Below are 16,378 nucleotides of genomic sequence, written 5' to 3' on the forward strand. Positions count from 1 at the left end.
CCTGCCCACACAGCAGAGCCTGGCAAGCTACCCGTGGTGTATCTGATATGCCAAAAACAGTAACAACAAGTCTCACAATGGAGACGTTACTGGTGCCCGCTCGAGCATATCGATGAACCACGGGATGACAGTGCTCCAGTGCTACTGTCTCTCTAGCCTCCTTCTATGGTCATTTTAATATGTATATTTTCAGGAAATGAGTTCAAAGGTTCCAGTAGAAAAAAGAAAATTTTCTGCAGCTGGGGATTTGCCACTTACTACTTTCAGTTTTATTCAAGTTACTCCTATAAAGATTCCTCAGGAGAAACGTTTTACTACCCTTATTAAAAATATATTTCCTGGGGCTGAAGGAATAGCACAGCGGGTAGGGCGTTTGCCTTACACGTGGCTGACCCAGGTTCGAATCCCAGCATCCCATATGGTCCCCTGAGCACCGCCAGGAGTAATTCCTGAGTGCAGAGCTAGGAGTAACCCCTGTGAATCGCCGAGTGTGACCGAAAAAGAAAAAAAAACAAATAAAAATATATTTCCTGCAGCTGAAGTTCCTAGAGGGTTTTCTGTTAATACCATCACATTGAATAAAGAAGTCACTGCAAAAATATTTTCTAAGTTGAAGAAAAGGAAGAAAACAAAAGCTCCATGATTTTTTGTTGTTACTTGAGGAGGCCATACCCAGCACTTCCTCGGGGACCAAAGCTACCTCTACTTGTTTTTGGTGGGACATGTGGTACTGGGGGCCAACTGGTCCTTGTACATGCAACACATATTTTTTACAATTTGAGCCACACTCCCATTTCCCAAACTCTGAGATTTAAAAACATCGTTGAAATTGCGCCAGTTTATAATTGTATGTATATTTCATGTATATGCCATTATAAATCACTTCTTTCTATACTTGTAGTATATATAGTATATATATACTATATATAGTATAGATACAATATACTTATAGATAGACGATGATGTAGAATAGATAGATGATGTTCACCACTAGAAGCCGGATTTCATCCTTCACCTGATAATTGACCACATATAATTGATTTATCCACCCCCATAAATCTTCCTTCTGGTAACCACTAATTTGATCAAGTGAAAAAGTCGATTATTTTTTAGTGCATTAATTTAAAAATACTGGTTTTTGATGAATATTGCAATGGTGATTCAGTCAAAGTAGAACTTTATGGGATATAAACCACAAGCAAGTTCAGTAGCGTTTATGTGCTTGTTGGACTCTGATGCTGAGGTCCAGCTGCCACAGGCCAAGTCCACAGTCAATTGAACCCTTTAGAAACACCTGCTCCAACATGAACTTTTGTCCTTAGACCCACGTTATTTGAGTCTTCAGAGCAGCCTCCTCCAGGATAACAGATGTCCAGGATTAGAAGCGAAACTTCATCTGCAGTGGTGTCTCATGAATTTGCAGCCCAGGGCACGTACGAAATGCTAGAATGAGTCTGTTTGCAGAAGGAGTAAGATGCCTCTTTCAGAAGCAGCTGGCACTATGGACATTCCTTCACAGAGAGAGCAGACAAAGTATGCTTCTCTTTTGAGTAGGTACACCTTACTTACACAGGAGCACTCAGGCTTACAAGCAAATCTATCAAGATTGTTTCATTAATAGTCTCTTATTGAACTGACCATAGAATATCTTGTTTTCAAAAGAAATTCATCATGGAAATAATTAAAGAACACTTAGATTCTATGTTTACCCTGCACATATTTTTTCCACTAGTAATGCATTTTTTATTCATCCACCCCTCTTGGAGAGCCCAGCAAGCTACCGAGAGTATCCCACCCACATGGAAGAGCCTGGCAAGCTACATGTGGCATATTTGATATGCCAAAAACAGTAACAACAAGTCTCACAGTGGAGATATTACTGGTGCCCACTCAAGCAAATCGATGAGCAATGGAGTGACAGTGATACAGTGATAATGCATTTTATCTGCAACCAGAGGGAAACTGAGGACTTCGTTGGTGGGAAGTGTACACTGGTGAAGGGATGGGTGTTTGAACATTATATAATTGAAACTCAATCATGAACAACTTTTTAAATTTGTACACCACTGTGATTCAATTTAAATTTTTTAATGAAGTTTAGAATAAAAGAGAAAAATTGTCTCATATGTTACAGATTTTAGTAAGACAAATTTAAAATATTTAAGATTACATTTAATCCTTAAATTTGACTTTAGTAAATTTGTTTTGTGACACCCTTGATATTACTGTTGTTCAGGAAGAAAAATATGTCTGTGAATCACCTCTACACATCCCTAATTATATTTTTAGATTGGGGGTATCTTTTCTCATTGATAAGTAAAAATTCTTTATATTTTTTACATACTTTTAGACATTCATTATTATTAGTTATGCATCTTCTCTGTGACTTATCTCTTTACTTTAAAATAAAGATAGTTTGTTTTATAAAATTTTTATGTTGATTTGAATGTAGTTTAAAATTTTATAAATATTAATCTTGTATATTTGACCTTTTCCTGCCATATTTTAAGAGTTTCTTCCCTATTTGGATATCATAAATCTGTTCCATATATTGTTCTAAAAGTTAGCTTGTCTTTTTGTAACTTTTCTTGTGTGCCTCCAATTATTTTAGTTCATGTCATCTTGCTTCACATTCAGGCAGTTGAAGATGAGAAGAGTAAAAAGCATAAAGGACTGTAAAAACCAAAACTGTAAGTGCACATGCAGAGGGGAGGAAAGGCATGGCAAGTGAAAACACAAAGCAATGAAAATCCCATCAAATTGGAAGGTGTATTACGGGATAGTTGAACCAGGTAGGGCTTAAGAAGAGAAGAGGGGCTGGATCGATAGCACAGTGGGTAGGGCGTTTGCCTTGCATGCGGACAATCTGGGTTCAATTCCCAGCTTCCCACATGGTCCCCCGAGCACCGCCAGGAGTAAGTCCTGAGAGCATGAACCAGGAGTAACCCCTATGTATCACCAGATGTGACCCAAAAAGCAAAAAAAATAAAGAAGGGAAGATATGTAAACCTGAAAGCTTTGTAACTTTCCACATGGTGAATCAATAAAAGAATTTAAAACAAAACAAAACAAAAATAAATAAATGAAAATAGAAGGACATGTAATAAAAAATAAATAAAATAAATAAATAAATAAAAATAAAGTGATTACAAATTTTAAAAAAAAATTTTCTTGTGATGAGAATTTTAAACACCTAGTTATAGGAAATTTCAAATACAACAGTATTATTAACTATATCATTATGCTATACATTATATCCTCATATGTTGCTTATTACTGAGACCTTGTGTTGTTTAACCATCATCACCTATTTTGCTTGCACTCTGGGAACCATCAATCTGTCATCTAATCTCTGAGATTGGATTATTTAATGCTGGTTTTTATTGGTTATTGTTGTGGATAGTTCTTTAGGTTCCACAATAAGTGAGGTCATATAGCATTTGTCTCTCTTTATTAAAAAAAAAAAGAAGGGAAGATATGGAGCTAGTTCAAACTCATTATACAGGAACTGAAATCATTTTAAAGAGTTTGGTATCCACATTGAAATTAAATTCAGTTTCAAAGTGTTAATAGTGGAAAATTGATGATAGTTGATAAAATAGTTGATAGTGGAAAGCAGCAGTATCAGAGATGTGTTAATAAAATTATTCAGGAATAATTGAGAAGGGGATGGTAGGAATATGTGGAAAGCAGAAGGATGAGGCAGACAAAAGTCAGTAGATCTCATGTAATAATCCAGTGTTAAATTGATGTCTCTGAGACCAGTATCAGGACAGTTTTTGAGTTCCACATCTCCATAGATGGAACCAAGGAGTACATTCAAGATGTATATAAAAGAGCAATCTTGGTCTCTGTCATCTCAATCAATACCTTTATCTGTTAGTGCCATAGAAGTTAGTGACGATAAAAGGAATCAAATGTTTGGAGTAGGATGTGTCATCCAACTCCAAACTTTGATAAATACTCTACTTTTACTTTGATAAATACTCTACCTTTTTTATTATATATATTATACGTATATATATGTGTATAGATATGTGGTTCAGAAAGAAAATGATTTTCCAAACATTCCTTCTCATAAACATCTAGGCAATGGTTTTTTGCCCTTGTGCAATTTTTTTCCATTATCCTAAAGCACCTTTTTATGTCTTCAGTCTGCCACATGGCACATTGAGTTTTCACCAAGTAAGTTATCTGTAGGGTTAGCACACTAACAATAGACGTATTTCAGAGTTTGTTAGCTTAGTTATCTATACATTAATGTTAACATGCTTCACCCCCAAGACAATTTTTTAAAGTATTTCCCTCATCATTATTCCAAGATTTTTATTTCATGGAAGTAGGTCTGTCAAAGTGTGGTATTGACTATAGTAATTATTTACTATTCTGAATATTTTCCTCTGCCTTCTTGGAATTAGTTTTATATGATTTTGGTTATAATCATATAATCACTACCTCAGTATTCCTTTCAGTTCACCAAAACCTCATCACTAACTATTTCTTCTAGGATTTTCTTGTGCAGTTGACACACTGCTTTGAAAAAAGGTCCCTTTCTTGACATTTTGTTGCCTGAGTTGAGGATGTCCTCTGGGAGGGATTCGAGACTGGCTTTATTGATGTCCACAGCTCTTCTCTAGACCCAGAAATTTCTCACACTGTCTTCCACATTTCTTCTTTCTCTGAGAATGCCTTGCGTCTTCAGCATCTTCAGTTGTTTTTCCACCCCAAGCTGCTTCCATCTGCTCTGGTGTGCTTCCTGGCCTGAGGAACTGAGCCTGCTTTCATTCTTAGCATCTAAGGCTTTATATTTCCATGACTATGGTGTAATTCACTTGCTTCAGCTTTTATGTGCGAGACGGAGTCTTGCTAACCTTTCCCTTTCAGATGACACCTGAGAAAACTTATGAATTCATATCTTCACATGGCCCTCTATCAATGCCAGCAGAAAACATCCTCTTGTAGGTCAGAATAAATGTGACTATTATTTTAAAGAGGCAGTGTATATGTCAGGAAACCTCCAAGATTTACAATATTATTTTTAGGATTCTGCACTGAACATTTTCTGATGAAAATTTGTGGTTTTTCTTGGAGCATATTTTTGCTCTTTGACTTGTCTGTTCCCAACCCCAGGTCAAAAGTGAAAGCACAGATTTTTCTGATGAAAAAGGCTGAAGTATCCCTAAGGACAGTTCTTACTATGGTCCACACTGCCTCCAATATTGTTTTCTCCCTAGAATGAAGCCTCCAGAATGAAAGAGTGCTGTTGTTTGTTCATATATTTGGAACATGTCTGCAGAGATTTTTTAATCTAGATTGAAGGAAGTATTTTCTTGTTTGACACATCAATATGTGCTCTGTGCACTTGAAAAAAAAAAAAAGGCACTGCGTGTATCAACTTGAAATAGACAGGTAATAAGTGAACACCATCACAGGCCAAAAGGAAACTGACCCCTCTACCTTCCCACAAATGCTCTCTGACATTTTTATGAGCATGAATGACACACTGCATGTATTCCATACATCAACTTATTGAATCTGACATTAATTTCTATTATCTTCCCTCAATAGTTTCAGCAACCATATGTAGAGAGGTTACTCATTACTAGGTATATAAATAGTAAGAACTGTGATTCAAAGGCAGTTGTCTAATTTCCAAATTTGTTATGCTATTTACTCTCTATATAACTGATTATGATACAATGAGTAATTTTAGGACCACTGATACTATTAGGAACAACGTGTTTGGCTACTGGAGGGGTTAAGACACCTCCCTTGCATATGGACAACTCTGCTTTAATCCTCAGAACTGCAAATGGGTCTCTAAGCACTGAGGCCAGGCTTATCCCCTGAATACTACAAGGTGTAGCTGCAAACAAACAAACACTTCCAAACCAAATCATTGCGTGTATTTGAATTGTATATGGCAAGTGCTTGTTAATATGCAGACTTTAACAGTGAATGAGTCTCAAACAGGGCCATTGTGCATACAACTATGTAGTTACATTGACTTTATTTTGAAAATACATGAACTTCAATTCTTTTCTTTTCTTCGTTCCTTTTCTCCTTCCCTTCCTTTTGCTGTTGTGATGAGTGAAGCTTTCACATTTGGGGATAGTGCTCACGCGCACTTGGTTGAGATGCATTAGAGAGAGTATACACCATTGTGGTGCTAGGGATTGCACATAGTGATGGTTTGGGGATTACAACTCAGCTTCTGGGTGATGCTGGGGATAGAACTTGTGATGTCAAAGTAGTTGCTGTACCAATGGTGTTTTCTAATAAGTATAATGATAGATAATACAATTACAGATGAACAGTCTTCATTGTCTACAAGAATGTTGTTAGATAAAATCTTGAAATATAAAATACAACTATCAAAATTTCTTTCCCTGAATTGATATTTTAGATAAGTTTTTATCATTATATGGTTCTTGGTTTGAAGGTAGTGGTTACATTTGATGTTTATGTGTAGATGTCTTCTCCATGATATTTTATCATTACCACTTGAACATCTTGCCTACAAAGCATTTGAATGTCGGGTGGAGATAGACAAAAAGAAAGTTAAATATCAAAAATTGATGAATTTGGACTTGAATGCAAGCTTCCCATAAGCATTTTCTCCACCAGTGATTTGGGGAAAGTTGCATGCTTAGTTTTTTATGCTTAGTTTCTCTTATGCAAAATGTAGATAATTTTTCAGTGCTGGTATGAAGCTTAACTGAGATATGACAAATATACTTGAAACTTGAGAGAAAAGATTGAATAGATTTTAGTACATTTGAGCTATTATTTTTTAAAACAAAAGTCATAAATAAGCTTGAAAGGCAAGCTTTAGATAAAAGGAAAGATACTTATTAAGGGATTAAAATATATATAGAACTTTAAAAGTCAGAAAAAGACAAGCAAAAGACAAATGAAAGAGATAAATGATAATAAAAAGTTAAATATTGAATGAACAAGAAAAATTCCAACTCATGAGTAATCAGGTAATTAGAAAAATGAAAATTTTAAAAATGCTAGCACTTCATGTTGGCAGTGTTTGCCCCTTTGGTTCTAAGGGTTGAACTCCAGAATATGCAAAGCATAGACTCTAACACTGGGCTGTACCACCCAGCCCCATGTTTTCATGTTTTTTTTCAAAGTCCACTTTAGAGTGTTACTGAAGGCTAGAAAAATGAGCAGTAATTCCCTTAAATTTAACTTGATTAAATTTATTTAATTTTAGTTTATTCCTTTAAATGTAATTAAATTTTAATTCCTTTAAATTTATATTCCTGTAAATTGATATACCACTTTGAAGAATAATTCATTATCATAAAGTTAATTGATGCCTTATTTTGTACTTTCAAACCAATGAGAAAACAATTTCAAAAGACATTATTGCACCATTCACATGGAGATGTGCTGAATTATTAATCATGCATCATTAGCAAAGAATTGGAAAAAAACTAAATACTTAGTTGTAGATAAATGGAAGATAAATCACAAGCAGTAGCAAAATGAGGACTACTTGTATTTAACAAATCCCATAAATATAATTGACAAGGCAGTCTCTGAAGAAAGCTGATGGCACTTAAGTAACAACAAAAAAAAATCGTTATTGGGGGCTGGAGTGATAGCACAGCGGGTAGAGCGTTTGCCTTGCTCTCGGCCAACCTGGGTTTGATTCCCAGCATCCCATATGGTCTCCTGAGCACTGCCAGGAGTAATTCCTGAGTGCAGAGCCAGGAATAACCCCTGTGCATCGCCAGTTGTGACCCAAAAAGCAAAAAAAAAAATATATAGTTATCTATATTGAATAGATTTACATTACTCAAAGGCAAACAAATTTGAATGACAATTACTCAAAGGCAAACAAATATGTAGTAGAGGAAGAAGGGGAGATGAAACTAATGAGAGCAAATGTTTATTTTATTTGGGCCACAATCAGCTGTGCTCAGGGCTTACTCCTGGCGTGATCAGGGGTCTCTCCTGACAAGCTCAGGGAACCATGGGAGATGTCGGGGAACAAACCTGGCTCAACCACATTCAAAGTCAGTGCCCTAGCCACTGTATTATCAGCTCCAGCCCTAAAGCAAGCTTTAGTAAGGCTCCAGAGATAGTAAGGAGGGCTGAGTGCATGCTTTGCATATGGAAGACCCAGGTCTGTTCTCAAGCATGGACCCTGGTACCAGAGCAGATGATCTCTAACCCCTCGGGTGGAGGTAGCTCCTGAGCACCACCAATTGTGGCCCCAACCTTCTTTCCACCACTCCCATAACAGAGAGCTTTAATAGTCTATCATAAAATTTGATGTTAAGTAGTTCAGACATAAATTATTGACAATATATGTATGAAAAGGATACATATAAAAATGTATATAAAAGTAAACTAAGAACATTCTGACAGCAACATAATATGTACCAAAATGCAAGTTGTCTTAATATGTATATATGTGAGTGCATTTTCTTTCATTTTCTTATTCCACTGTTACCCAGATTTTATACTGTATAAATAAGTATACTGCTAGTCATCTTTTCTTCACTTTCTCTTGAAAAGGAAAGTTTTAGTGTTTCTCCCTAAAAAAAAATATTTACTATTTCTTAGTGTTTTTGGTAATATGTTTTTAGGTAAGGGAAGTACTTTTCTCTTCCACCTTTGCCAAGAAATATAGTTTTTGGTGGGTGGGAGGGGCCTCCCAAGCAGTGCTCAGCCCAAGCGGTGCCCCCAGTAAGTCTCAGCCACCTGCCAGCGCTTCAGAGCAGGGGCTTGAGGAGGTCGTACTGCTTTGGCCTGTGGTGTCTGGGATACCCAAGCCAGCATGATGGTGCCAGGGTCTCTCTGGCATCACAAAACAGTGCTCAGGAGACTATGTATTGCGGGGAATTGAACCTGGTCTGGGAATGTGCTAGGCATGTACCCTAAACGCCCTACTCTCTCCCCGGTTCCATGAGGATGTATTTTTCGCTGTGAAAGGAAGTCCAATTGTTTTATACTCAAACTACTTTGAAGGTTATTTTTGTTTAATGTGATGAATAGCATTCATGGATTCTTGGGCTCATCTAAGGTTTGAAGCTCTGGGTTGTGTTCACTCACTCCACAGAGTTGCTGTGCTAGCATCATCTCCAGTCTCCTGTGGGGAATCCTCTCCGTCAGCCTGAGGGAAGCTCATGTTCATTCAGCTTTAGTCTTGCTTCCTAGAATGAGATCCTTTGTATGTTTCTTTCTCTACTTCTGTCACTTTTTTAGTTAATGGGATATGTCTCTATAAACTGTTTCATCTGATACATTCAGTTATAACCAACAGCCTGTTTGGGGGAAATTGTTTATCACATATACTGTAGTAAGCCAACATCTAACATATTATTATCTTTAAATGAAAATAAGCATGACATATTGTAAACTTGTGTGAGATTTGACTAAAGCATGCATTTGTGTCATTTTTTCCTGTTATTTTGTCTACTTTATGTTGTAAAATCACCATCATTTTGTGGTTTTTGAAGACATTCTTATTCTGCGTAGTAGAGGAGAAAATGCATTTAGCACACACCAAAATCCTTGACTTTTCCTTTTAAAATTGCTCACATTTCCCTTCAGTGTCAAAGTCTTTTCTCCCCATAGTACTTGTGACAGGGATGTTTCACCTTTTCAGCACGTGTTTGGTACTAAGGGACCCCAGAGCAATAAGTGGAAATTTAAGCACATTCCTTTGACTTCTGTGGTGACTTACCTTCTCTGCCACCGTGAATCTTATTTTTCACTTTCTCTGTGGAAATCACCTGTCCCCACAGCCTCTGTTGTGGGGCATGACAGTGCTTATCTCTAGAACTTGAAGGGGGAAATCAGCATCCCTGCAACTGGAAGCAGCAGTCACTAAGTTATGTGACAAGGATTCCGCAACTGAAGTTCCAGCATCTGCCTTCTACCCTTACCTAGATTTCAGTTATGGAAGCAACTTTCTGCTCTTCAGCTTTTTCTTCATGCCTCCTTCAGCTTTCAAGTCTAGATTGAAAGCAATGCACGATCCCTGACAGAGCTACAGTTTGTGGGGATCAAGTCCTGAAAGAAGTCGCACTAGGAAAAGAGCCTTGTGAGAGTCTGTAAGGGATGAGACACTGCAAAGCTCATCGCTCATTAAGGGACTCTGCCAGCTCCATAGTATGTTTAAGGTTTTAAAATTAAAGCCAGGCCAGAAAAATAAAATTCTAAGATATCTACATCATCTATATCCATGTGTATGTCATTATCTACTGGGAAAAAAAATTGAGTGGATTGATATTCTGCTTTTATCTCTACATCAAAAGACTTTTTTCTCTGAACACTTAAAGTAGCATTAATATGTGATTTTCGTCAGAACATAATATGTAGGATTCCATGTGTATCTGTTTAATTTTTCTTCAGAGAAGGAAGGAGGACCTTTGACAGTTCCTAGAAGCAATTTGATAAAAATTCAGCTCTTGCCATATTTTTTCATTATCCACTATGACTTAAGAATTTTTATTCCTCTTAAGGAATTGGGAGATAAAAGATTAATTTTCTAAGGCTGGAGAGATAGTACAGCAGGGAGGGCATTTGTCTTGCACTCAGTCAGCTTGGGTTTTGATCCCTGGAACCCCAGATGATCCCCTGAGCATCGCCAGTAATGATGCGTGAGTGCAGACACAGGAGTAACCCTTGAGTACTGTGGGTGTGACCTCCAAAATTAAATTTTTGTCTGCAGGTACATATTTACTTTAAAAATACATTCTAAGTAAAACCATGCTATTTAAAGAAATTAGAGAAATCTGATGGGAGAGAAAAGAGAAATATGTATTCATGAGCGAACACAGGCTTCTCCAGAGAAGGAAAAATCAGAGACATGAGAATGGCTTTGGGGAGAAGATTCTGTACAATTTCTCCAAAATCTCTTGAACTGGAGTTATCTACCCACATAAAAAGTTAATCATTAAGGTGATTAACTTGGTGGTCCTTTACTCTTGGTGGTCCTTTACTGCTTTTTATCATGATTTACATACTGTTCTGTAGCTTCTCCTTTTCTGAGGGCGTCAATCCAACTACATATTTAGTTTTGAAAAATAAAATGAATACCAAGACTATAAGATAGTGAACTTAGAATATTGTATCACATTTGTGACCACAGGCACAATGTCAATTTTATTTATCTAATAAAATATTTCAATTTGTTTTTTTATGTCCCATGGAATATAATACCTATCTGTTATTTTATTATTGCACTTTTTAATCTTCTACTCTATGCTCTACTATTCTATAACATTCACTTGTTTGTGTATATATATATGTGTGTGTGTGTGTGTGTGTGTGTGTGTGTGTGTGTGTATACATACATATATGTGTGTGTGTGTGTGTGTGTGTTTGGGGGGGGGGTTGAGAGGGCGACACCTGGTGGTATTCAGAGCTTAGTCCTGACTCTGAGCTTCAGCATCAGTCATGGTGGAACTCTGGGGGCCATATGTTGTGCCAGGGATTGAACCCAGGTTGGCCACATGCAAGGAAGTGTCCTACCCACTGTATTATCATTCAGGCTCCAGTTATCTATAATTTAAAGCACATCCCAGATACAGTGAAGTCTGAATTTACGTGAGAACATAAATAAGCAGAGCCCAGGATGATACATATGTGGCTTATGTTTAGTTGCCTCGTTTGAAGATAGGCCTTATGAAGGCAGCACAAGATACAAAAGGAAAATGCATGATTAGAGGAATAAAAATTAAGTATTGTGAAAAATTAAGGCTTCCCAAGGGGCGTGTGCACTCGAGGGCTCTCTGGGCGGCTCTGTCTCACCGCCCGCTCTGGAACCACTGTGTATGGGCTGGATCGGGATGGCCGTTGGCCAAGGACAGGCGAAGAACGAGGACTAACCTGGTTGCTGATTAGTTACCCTTTATTCAATCTTCCATCTTTCTCATTTCCACACTCCCAGCTCTGGCCTCTCTGGATCAACTCCAGCATCTCTCGCTTCTCTCTCTCTCCTCCTACTTCTCTCTCCCACCATACCCTCTAGGCTACACCCAGCCAGGTAGCAAAATCAACATAAGAAAGCCCTTCCTGAGGGCCTGGCATTCCAAAGCCCTTCATGACTCTTAAGGTTTTTTTTCCTTTCCTTAGTCCAAACACTTATTAACATCTTAATACTAGTTATTTTTGTATGGACATAGCAAGAGATAGATTGAGGCTTGCAAGGCAGCTCTCCTGGCAACATCTTGCCACAGGCTCAGACCACAGCACTCAGGACAGATTAATCATTCCTCACCCTAGCAGGGTCCAAATCTAGTTATCACTGTTTGGATCATGACAGCATTTGTCCATGACCAAGCTCTTAACTTATAGTTAAGCATTAGGCACTTTGACCAGGCCCATCTCGATGCCAGGGTAGCATACAACTCACCGCTTACCCTGGGTTCGTCTTGTCCCTCATCAGGACCCTGCTTTTGAGGGTGCTAGGAAGTAAGGGCAGCTGAGGCTTAGGTCGAGAGAACAGATGCCCAGCAGGAAAATATCATGTAGAGTCAAATGACTCCCAGGTTACAAAAGCATAACATTTGCTAAGTCTTCCTTCCTGTGTCCATACAAAAAGGACATTACTCTGAATAAACTATGCAAAGGACTCAAGGAGAAGAGAAAAACAGTATTTGCAAGTCAACAGAACACTACGAAAGAAGTTACAAATAAACACAGAGGAGTGGGAGCACTGTAACGGGAGTAACCCAATAAACCTAAACTACCTGAAGCTATGTTATCCTACAAAGTATGGTGCATGCTTTGATATTTTTCCTAAAAAAAATAACAATAAGAGCTGATTCTGCAACATCTTTTCAGGGATCTCTGAAAATTGAACTTCTCACCAGTGTCTCTTTCTCCTCTTCAACCTTTTATTTTTCAATAGTGAGATAATATTTTCCTTTTCTCCTGCTCAGTCTCCTTTCCATGCTTCAGTTCCACACCCCTCCAATACCTCCTCATATACCATTTTCTATTTCTCCTTCTCCTCTTTTCTTCTCACCTTCCTCTTCTATCCCCTTTTACTTGCTCCTTATTCTCCTTTCAAATCTAATAAGAATTTTTTTTATTAGTCCTTGTTCTTACCCTTTTAATTAGTAGGAACATGTGGTTTAATAGCCAGACTATCACATCAAACTCACCTTTTAGCTACTAATCATTTGGGTGCGCTAAAAGCCCTTTGTGAGCAAGAAATTCAAATGTATGATAATAATGGTCATCGAAAGAACTCAAATATGCACAACTCAAAAAAATGAAATCAGTTTTTTTGATTAAAACTCTTGTATTTTAAATAATTTTACAGAACGTTTTTCTTCCCCACTCCCCACAATAATTTTAAAACCGTGTTTAACTGTAAGAGTCTCCACTCAAATAGTACACATTAAAAATCCCTGAGTAGCAAAATGCTCAAAAGAATTTTAAATAACAAAAATAAATTAACCTCTACCTCTACCATTGCAAGGGAATTAAAGACACAGAATTGTACATATTTAATATGAACTGCTTTTTTTAAAACCTTGAATCTTTATGGATTTTAGATTTATAAATTGAGTCTTGTTTTTCCTTCCTTTTAATATTTCATCAATAATAAATGATATTCTGCTGATAGAGCCATAACACATGTTATCTTATTGGAAATGGGAAGTGTGTAACCATAGTTCATGATTATATCTAATAAATAATGTATAGCCATTTTGTATAGTACTTCACATGGTCTGATGTCTAAAAGTTTTTAGGCTTAAAGTAGAGAAACAAGATCAAAATGGCCTTGAGATTTCAACCTCCAGGAAAGAAGGGATAACATCTACTATGAAATAAGAATTTAACATGATCAGTGGAAAGGAAAGAAGAGAAACTAGTAATTATTGGTGGCATAGATAAAGCAACTTCCTGTATTGCACAAGAATTCCCAAAGATATTAACATCCTGAGTCTATGATCAATTATTTTAAGACTAATTTTAGTCTAAAGGATTAAACACCAATCATAACCCACTAATACACACACAAAAAAAAAACCTTCCAGATTTACATTTTAATAATGTCTTACTCCCTTATTAAAGATAGATTTGAAAAAAAATTGCAAATGCTACTAAGTGTAGGCATATTTCTGGTTTTGGAGATGTTATTCCTATTTTGTTTTTTGAATTCACATTCCTTACACAATTAATGGAATACTTTTTGCATATACGGGAAAAATGCTTATTTAAAAATTTTGTGATGATTATATTAAAGGACACTATCTTTGCTTACTTCCATTCTTCCTCTCTCCTTTCTCCCTGCCATTCCTCTTTTTTTTTAATGAGAAATGTTTATATAAACCCATTGAATTAATATAACACTCCAATCTCCTTTTTCTGTTTGCTTTTTTGCTTTGTTTTGGGGACACACTTGGCTGTGATTGGGATTTACTCCAGGCAGTGCACAGTTATCACACTTTGTGGGGTTCAAAGGACCTCACTAGTGCTGGAATCAAAACAAAATCAGATGCAAACAAGACTAGTGCCCTACCTGTTGTATTATCTCTCTGGTCCATAGCATGCCCATGTTGCCTTATATATTTAGCAGAAACAACAAAATAGTGTTTCATTGTATAGACTGAGAATCCTTTGATGTTGTTCTAATTGAAGATCGAGTATCTGTCTCACTAATCCTTGGTGGAGCATAGCTTTGTCATTGTCCTATCTCTACCTACTGACATCCTATATAATATGAGTGTGCACAGGGTAGTATAAAGTCCAGAAACAATGAAAATGGACACAGAATTTGGGAAGACATAGAAGATGCATTTTTTTCAAGGTTTCAAGTTAAAAATATTGGACCCTATTGTCTCCCACTTAAATATTACAAAGAACAGTTAAGATTGTTGGGAATGGCTCCTTCCTCCTCCTTTCCCAAGTTTTCTTAACAAATAAGAGCTCTTATGTAATGTGGAAAACAGAAAAGAAAAAAATCCAACCCTATATGGATTCTTCTGTGGCTGAATGAATGGAAAAAATGAGATAAGTAAGAAAAAAAGTGAAATGTATTCATTTGAGGAAGCTGCAAATTTCTAAAGTAAAATGGGCAGTCCAGGCTTACATACATATGTATAAATGAATATATATATACATTTATATATTTACACAGATAATGTGTTTGTGTATATATATATATATATATGCATTTCTTATTAAAGCATTTGGGATGTCATGCAGAGAGAAAGACTTCATATGACAAGAATATGACTTCATCTTTTACTTTAAACATTAAAAGGAAGTAGATTCTCAAGCATTAAGAATTCAGGTAGTGATGCATTTATCCCAAGATGATGTACCCCTTTGCTCAAAATAAGACTGCATTCATTCCTCTAGGACACTGAAAATCTGGAAGGTAATAGTTTCTCCTGCTAAAAAAAGGAAAAAGTACCGAGACCGGAATAAAAAAGAGCTTTTTCTCAGCCATAGGACCTTCACTGATCTTATAATGTGACAAAGATATAGCTCAGTAGCCACAGGCCTGGAATGTCCAAATTTGAACCCCTACATCACAGAGCATCCTGAAGGCCACCAGGTGAATTCCTGGAGGCCCACTCAGAACTGCTGGGTGCGACTCTGGTAGGTGGCAGTGATAACCCTTATAGCACAGCATCACTAGACCAAAGCATTCAACCACATGACCATTGGCTGGTATCATCACAGTGGTCCCAGGTCCCTTGAATACTGCTTGGGGGGTTTCCACCCCCAAAGTGCTAATTTCTTTCATTTTGTTTTAGTTTGGGGGCCATAATCTGCAGTGGTCAGAACTTATTTCAGGCTCTGTGCTCAAGTATCACTCCTGGTGCTGCTCTGTGGAATATATGTTGTGCCTGAAAGTAAATCAGGTCATATGCAAGGCAAGTACCCTAGCTGCTTGCTATCACTCTAACCCCCAAGTGTAATCACTCTGACCCCCAAATGCAATTGGTGGTTGGGGAGTAGGCAGGGACACACCTGCTGATGTTCAGGGCTTACTCCCTGCTCTGGACTCAGGGATTACTTCTTGTGGGGCTCAGAAAACTGTATGTGGTGCTGGAAATAGATCCTGGGTCAGTTGCATGCATGGTTGAAGTACTATTGCTTCAGCTCCACCAAAACGCACTATTTAAATAATGATAGTATATGTCCCATAGCACGTGGATCTTTCATTAACCATACATCTCCAATACCATTGTGATTCTTAGCTGGAATTATAACATATTCTCTGCTATAATATAACCCTTTTGGAGATACTGATCCATAGCATTTTTCAGTACTAAACCACTCCTATCCCCTACCAGTTCATCTGAATATTAGGTAAATATATCAAGATAAACCTGATAAAATTGCAAGTTGATAAACACATATGTGATACAGTGATTTTAAG

At 37.1% G+C, this 16,378-nt stretch overlaps 1 protein-coding gene across 2 annotated transcripts in view; it reads left to right on the top strand.

Moving 5' to 3' along the window:
- The window catches only part of PRKG1 (protein kinase cGMP-dependent 1), a 1,291,607-nt gene that overhangs the window by 1,011,744 nt on the left and 263,485 nt on the right, over positions 1-16,378 (top strand). The window lies entirely within an intron of this gene.

The sequence above is a fragment of the Sorex araneus genome, chromosome 11, assembly GCF_027595985.1.
Source record: "Sorex araneus isolate mSorAra2 chromosome 11, mSorAra2.pri, whole genome shotgun sequence".
Lineage (NCBI taxonomy): Eukaryota > Metazoa > Chordata > Mammalia > Eulipotyphla > Soricidae > Sorex > Sorex araneus.